Consider the following 8,063-nt stretch of genomic DNA (forward strand, 5'->3'; position numbering starts at 1 on the left):
ATGTTATGGGTAACAACTTCTTTGAGAATCAGATAAAAGCAATGGATTTCTGGCCCATAATGAGCCACATAAACACATGTATAAAATCTTTTGCAGGAGTTACCACTGTGGCTCAGTGGGTTAACAACACAACATAGTGTCCATGAGGATGCAGGTTCGATCCCTGGCCTCGCTCAGTGGGTTAAAGATCCAGAATTGCTGCAAACTACATGTAGGCCACAGATGTGGCTCCTATCTGATGTTGCTGTGGATTTGGTGTAGGCCAGCAGCGGCAGCTCTGATTCCACCCCTAGCCTGGGAACGTCCAGCTTCTGCAGGTACAGCCCTAAAAAGAAAAAAAAAAAAACTTTTGCATGTATTTCTTGGTATATCAATATATACAAATATGTATGTGTATATATTATATATATGTATATCAACTGATATACATATGTGTATATTAATTGGTACTATATACCAATATACATATGTAATATTAATTTTTATATGTTGATATATTGCCTAATTCCAAATTGTATGATTAAAGCATAAAGCAAAAATTAAATCTGTTCCAGAGCAACTCTAATGTAAAGGCTGTTCCTGAATGCAAATATCATGGGTAACATTCTAATGGTTTTGACTTTTGTTCTGATTGTAATGGAAGCCGAAAGCTGAGAACCTTGATTTAGAGAAGAAATTGAATCAAAACTCTAGTAGATCTCTCTATTAGATAATGGTTGACAATATTAAGGCTTTCTGGATTCCTCAGAGACTTTTAAATTGAGCTGATCCTCTATCACTTCCTCTGTTCCCAAAGCAATGAGGTCATCCTGGCAAAGTTTCTTCACTGGTGGTGTTTTTGTCAGCAAGAAAATAATTACAGATCTCCATTTCAATTTTAAGGGTCACCCAAGTTGAAGAACCTTATGAAATAGTTTTGCACTATTTCTGATTATCTGTGGAAGCATTACCTCTAGTGATAGGAAGTTGGCATAGTTCTTGTATCAGTGAAGACAAGCTGGATTACTTGTGGTAACAGCCAACCTTCAAGTCTCTGTAGCTTAAATCAGTAAAGGTTTATTTTTTATTCATGATGGTCTTGGATGGGTTGGGGGCTCTACTCCACAGTTTCATTGGGTTTGGTCCAGGGCCCAGGCTAGAGGAGCAGGTGCTGGCTGCAGTATTGGCTACTGTCATGGAAGAAGGGAGAGAAGATGTGGTGAAGGGGGCACTGGAACCTAAAGCAACTGATTTCATTTCATAGTCAGAGCAGCCCAGCTCTGTGGAATGGATAATTGCAATCCTACCACATTCCTGGAAGGAAAGAGAAAACCATGCGTTTGTGAACAGCCATCCTGATTTCACATTTGATCGTCTCTAATCTCTTCAGGTAGAATTGCAGCCAAAATAGTTTTTGTTTTCCATCTGCCTCTCTCGCCACCCCAATCCCTAGCTTTGAGGAAGTTGATGATAACTCTTCTAGCATGAGGTGTGGCCTCCTTCAGATATTTTAGTAGAATCATTGATGTCAGTATATATCAGATGCAAAGGCAATGAGTCATTATGGCTTTCAATCCAAAGCAGCCAAGTCAGATGTGTTGTCAAGCATTATAAATATACTTTCTAGAGTTCCTGTTGTGATGCAGTGGAAATGGATCCGACTAGGAACCACGAGGTTGTGGGTTCGATCCGTGGCCACACTCAGTGAGTTAAGGATCCGGTGTTGCCATGAGCTGTGGTGTAGGTCGCAGACCCGGCTGGGATCTGGCATTGCTGTGGTGTAGGCCGTAGCTATAGCTCCAATTCAACGCCAGACTGGGAACCTCCATATGCCTCCCGTGTGGCCCTAAAAAGCAAGAAACAAACAAAAACAAATATACTTTCTGCACATAGGGTCCCTAAGAACTGTTTGGGAAATATATTTAGTATCATTTTAAAAATACCAGTTTCCCAAAAGGTGAAAGACAAACAGGAATTCATTGTTGAGGATGTCTACACATATATAAGAGATGAAAACCAGGAAATGACTGGACTGAGAGAACAATAATTTCCTCCAGTTACCGGTGTAACAAAAATGGTGAAAGTGCCAGCTCCTCCATGGCCAGCTTCAAAATGGCAGCTGCGTGCCTGCTGGGGAGGGAGGTTTTCATCACCAAGGCTATCATTTCAATTTTCTTCCTTTGCTCCAAGCCATCATGTATGGATAACCATCTCTAGGACACATAACTTTGTCAAAGGTCCTCCAATCTTTTTTTTCAATGTAGTTTCTTGTGGGATTTTGTTTGTTTGTTTTTGTTTTGCCTCTTTTTTTTAGGGCCGCACTTGTGGCATATGGAAGTTTCCGGGCTAGAGGTAGAATTAGAGCTACAGCTATCGGCCTATGCCACAGCCATGGCAGCGCTAGATCTGAGCCACATTTTCCACCTACACCTCAGCTCATGGCAACACTGGATCCTTACCCCACTGAGTAAGGCCAGGGATCAAACCCACGTCATCATGGATACTAGTTGGGTTCATCACCACTGAGCCACAACAGGAATTCCAGTTGTGGGAGGTTTTAAGATAAGGACGTTATATTACATCAACTCCAAGTTTAAGTGAAGTTCCAACTTTTTAAAATTGAACCTTGTTTTCACAAAGAATCCATACTGCTATTGTGATTTTGCGAGCCTCAGGTAAGAGGCTTTTTCAGCTTTTCTGATTTTGTGCATCTAATGGGAAGAAATGTACCACATAAAAAGCGCTGTCACTTTTACGTCCTACTATATTTGGTGATAAATCTAAAAACAAATGCTGCATAAGACTCACTATATTTCATTTCTTCGTTAGTTTCTAACGGAAGCTTGGCCTGGTGATGAGCAAAGAGAGTAAGTGTAATGATATGTCATTGCTTTTTCCCTTAATTTTTCCCCATAGAAAACTATTCTTGGCTGATAAACATGGTGGTGGTGATGGAAACTATACTTTAGGTGACCACATGCAGCAGCATCTCATCTCTTACACAGCCATATTCTTTGATCACAGTCAAAGCCTTGATACAATTATTTGAAATGAAAATGTTTCCTATGCAAAGACAGAATCAAAGCAACAGCAAAGAAATCCAAGAAATAAAGATATATATTTGCCTGATTTATTGAACCCTCTGAAGTTGACAAAGCAAAATTAAAGGGCACTGTTGACCAAACAAAATCCCCTGTAGATATTTTTTGAGGCAGAGTAAATAATGAATGGCAAGTTTTGGGTATGAAATCCTTCTTTTTATTTTTATTTATTTATTTTGTCCTTTCGCCTTTTCTAGGGCCTCTCCCATGGCATATGGAGGTTCCCAGGCTAGGGTCCAATCAGAGCTGCAGTTGCCGGCCTACACCACGGCCACAGCAACGTGGGATCCGAGCCTCATCTGCAACCTACACCACAGCTCGCGGCAGCCCGGATCCTTAATCCACTGAGCAAGGCCAGGGTGAACCTGAAACCTCATGGTTCCTACTCTGATTCATTAACCACTGAGCCACAACGACAGGAACTCCAAATCCTTCTTTTTAAATAAAGACTTTATTGAGATATAATTTCTTTTTGGTAAACATTCAGCCTTTAAGGACTCTCCATTAATGGATGCCAGATTACAGACAAACCATTAAAGCTTTAGTGGAAAAGCATGGAAACAGGTAAGTAACAATGAATTTCCCATTTAGGTCTACCTTACATTCACTATCCTGTAATTTAGTTGCATTCTGCTGTCATGCTTATAGTTTGTTATTTGGTGTTTACATCAAGTATCCATTGGAGTAAGGATAATCCACATTTGTCTGTCGAGTAAACTCAGGCTCAGAGACATTAAGGGGCCGGCCAAGTGGCACATGGGAAGTTACAGAAGTTAGACCTTCCTGGAGTTCCCATTGTGGCTTAGGGGTAACGAACCCAACTAATATCCATGAGGATGTGGGTTCAATCCCTGGCCCCACTCAGAGGGTTAAGGATCCAGTATTGCTGCATAGTATGGTGTAGACTGCAGATGTGGCTCAGATCCAGTATTTCTGTGGCTGTGGCGTAGCCTCAGCCAAAGCTCCAATTCAACCCCTAGCCTGGGAACTTCTATATGCTGCAGGAGTGGCTGTAAAAAGAAAAAAAAAAAAAATAGATTCGGAGTTCCGTCGTGGCGCAGTGGTTAACGAATCTGACTAGGAACCATGAGGTTGCGGGTTCAATCCCTGCCCTTGCTCAGTGGGTTAACGATCCGGCGTTGCCGTGAGCTGTGGTGTAGGTTGCAGATGCGGCTCGAATCCTGCGTTGCTGTGGCTCTGGCGTAGGCCGGCGGCTACAGCTCCAATTAGACCCCTAGCCTGGGAACCTCCATATGCCGCAGGAGAGGCCCAAGAAAAGGCAAAAAGACAAAAAAATAAAATAAAATAAAAAAATAGATTCAGTCATTCATTCATTCAATAAAATAAAAAAATGAAATAAAACTTCCCAATGCCATCAGCCTGAGAAAGTCTAATTGAATGGTACACTAGACGTACTACTGTGTGTTAAAAACATGGTGCATGGTGATTTCAGCATAAATTGGGAGCCTGATGTATCCTCAAGACTTTCTGGAAATATCTTCACTTGATCAACTCTCTTTTTTATTTCTTTATCGATCATGAGGCATCAAAATCAGTTTATATTGTGTTTTTGGAAAGAGTAACTGAGAGACTCTAAATATTTGCTTCAGCCTGTGGTTATTGGGCTGACTTAAGACTTTCTTCTTTATAAGCAGAACGAATATTCTACTAAATGGATCTAAGTAACTGGCCAGCTTGTAATGAGGTGGAAGAATTGGATACATGATCATTGGTTTACAGATTACCTAGCCTTCCACCTATTGATATACTACTAGTTTTTTCCCTCCAATTCTTGCTTCTCTTTGAAGTTTTCTTTGAGTAGTAAGGAAAAGAAATATGGAACTCTTACAGGCCTGTTCATCAGCTATATGAATTTGGGAAAGTTATATACTTTCTGAGCCCTCGTTATCTTATTTATAAAATATGGGTCAAAATAATTATCAAGGAGAGCTGTTGTGAAAATTTAAAGAGATAATATGCCTATAACCCTTGGAAATAGTACCTAGTAGTGCTCTGTAAATGCTACTTTATTTCAGCCTACGTTGATTATCCCCCTCTCTGAATGCCTGTAGCTCACACTGTTTGTTCCCTACCATGTCTGTAATTATAACTTGGTCTCCTTAACCAACTTTTAAAGCAAAAATACTTTTTACACCTGCAGGATCTGGCACAATGCAGAAAATAATTTGGGGAAACACCATGAATCCTAAAGTCAACAGCATTCGAATTGTGTAATAGCTTATTTGGTCCCAAAACACACCAAGAAGCATGGCCTCTGTGATTTAAAAAGGGGGTGGGGGGGGTTGGAGCTGGCCAATAAAATCCTCATCAGATTGAATTCTGACTGGCAAAGTATACAAGTTAATTAAGAAGGCCAACATTTCTTACATAAGTTGGCAGCAGGTTTTGGTTTCTCTGAATTATTTCCAGTCTTTTGAACCCTAGACCTCGAACAATTTTGACCGCAGTCCACCTTAAATGGAAAGATAAAACTTGAAATCAAGTCTTGGTAGGGAATTCTGAAATGGTCCCTGTTGCCACAGTTTGAAAGCTTACCTTCACTCCCTTTGGAATATTAATACCAATGCTTTGGTTCAGAAAAGTTCCAGTGTACTTTTTCTTGTTTCTTTGTTAAAACTGTTTGGATATATTTGCTTCTAATTGTTTCTCATGCATAGGCTTTAAAAAAAAATAGTTGGACCTTTGTCTTTGGCATTTTAGCAAATATTTTCCTATATTATTGGAACCTGCCCTTAGCATCATTTTAACATCTGCAAACTGTATTAGCCAGCTCTTCAGTTTTGACCAATTAGGATGTTTCTAGTATTTGGAGTCTCCAAAGTGCGATTTCTAGTTCTAATCACATGGAGAAAAAAAAAAGAAAAAGAAAACATTAAATCTTGATTTAGATTTCTATATGTTCTCCAGGATTGGACTAACATATACTCCATGAACAGTGGAAGATAATGCCCATTCGTCATACCCTTATGAGTCACCATTCTTTGGGGGGTGGGGGGCTTGAGAATGGGGAGCTGAGTAGTAGGAACAAAGTGAATGTCACTGATGTGAGAGGGAAAAAAAGTTTTTTCTTCTGCAAGACTACTTTATTACTCTTTGATTATTTGGCTTAATCTTTATCCAGACGTTTGCTATATGCATTTCTTCCATTGTAAATTTTCTTTTCAGGTTCTGTTGAAGGCATAATGGTTTTTGTAACAAAGAAATTTCGTTCATTACTTTTGAGATAGCACAGTTCTTTTCTATCTAGATACCAGATTATTATATATATGTTTTATTTTACTTCTTTTCTTTTTTGCCCACACCCATAGCATGCAGAAGTTCCCAGGCCAGGGATTGAACCTGTGCCAGAGCAGCGACCCAAGCCACAGCAGTGACAACACCAGATCCTTTAACTACTATTTTACGTCTTGCTTATTGGTTGAAAATTGACTCAAACCTGAGAGATTTTTAAGTACCATGCTTATGTTTAAAAACATAAAAACAATTTGTTTTTTAATTAGAATGTACAGAATTAAGGAAGATAAAATTGCCTTTAATTTTAATTCTCAGTGATGAGCACTCTTTATATCTTATGTATTTTCTTTCAGTCTTTTTCTTTTTTTTTTTTTTTTTTTTTTTTTTTTGTCTTCTTAGAGCCGCATCTGAGGCATATGGAAGTTTCCAGGCTAGGGGTTAAATCAGAGCTGTAGCCACTGACCTATACCAAAGCCACAGCAACGCCAGATCCAAGCCACCCTTGCAACCTACACCACAACTCACAGCAGTGCTGGATCCTTGTCCCACTGAGCGAGGCCAGGAATTGAACCTGCATCCTCATGGATACTAGTCATATTCGTTTCCACTGAGCCACAACAGGATCTCCCTCCTTTCAGTCTTTATTCTATATGTAAAAAAAAAATTTTTAAACAAAACCGTAATCATAAGGATGGTTTTGTAGCATTTATTTTCATTAAGTACAGTGACAGAATATTCTCAATTCATTACACATTCTTTGAAAGCATAATTTTTAATGGTTGTAGAAAATAAATGTACAATCTCACTAACAGATACTTGGATAATTACTAAATGTTTGCTACTATGTGTAAGGATTGTGAAAATTTTAAGACAGAATCTTAGAGATGGAGTCACTGGATCAAAGGGCAGGAACATAAAGACTGCAAAATAGCTCTCTAGAAAAAGGTGACAATATACATTCCAATAGAATGTAAAAATATGATCTAACCACATTTTGCTCGCATTGAGCACTACTATAATTTTAAATAAAAATATTTGCTTCTTTGATAGATTTGAGTATCATTTTACTTTGCTGCTCTTTAATACAAAGTTGAACATTTATTAGAATGTTTGTTTATGATATTTATTGATTAGTTACCTCTGTTCTTTTGAGGACTGTATTTGTCTTCTTTTCACTTATATTGTTATTTTTTGGAGTAAATTATTCTTGGATATTACTGGATATTATTCTCTGGAAACTAAAAATGTACACAAATAGAATCATGTGTATTCTTAATACCCCAAATTATCTGCTATTAATAATTTTTTTGTCTTTTGTCTTTTTAGGGCCACACCCATGGCATGTGGAGGTTCCCAGGCTAGGGGTTCAATCAGAGTTGTAGCTTCCAGCCTACACCAGAGCCACAGCAACACAGGATCTGAGCCGCGTCTGCAACCTACACTATAGCTCACGGCAACGCTGGATCCTTAACCCACTGAGCGAGGCAGGGATCAAACCTGCAACCTCATGGTTCCTAGTGGGATTTGTTTCCGCTGAGCCACGAATAGTTAAACATTATTTGGGTCTTCCTTTTCCTTTTCTTTTCAAGGAAAAATCATCTACTTATGATTTATATGCTTACTATGCATAATTTATTTTGTTTTTCTCCATTTTTGGAGGACTGCTGAGAATTCTCAGCCTGTTACTGACAGCATGAATTCTGTGAATAGGGTAGGAACTAAGTAACA

Source organism: Sus scrofa, chromosome 10, assembly GCF_000003025.6.
Source record: "Sus scrofa isolate TJ Tabasco breed Duroc chromosome 10, Sscrofa11.1, whole genome shotgun sequence".
Lineage (NCBI taxonomy): Eukaryota > Metazoa > Chordata > Mammalia > Artiodactyla > Suidae > Sus > Sus scrofa.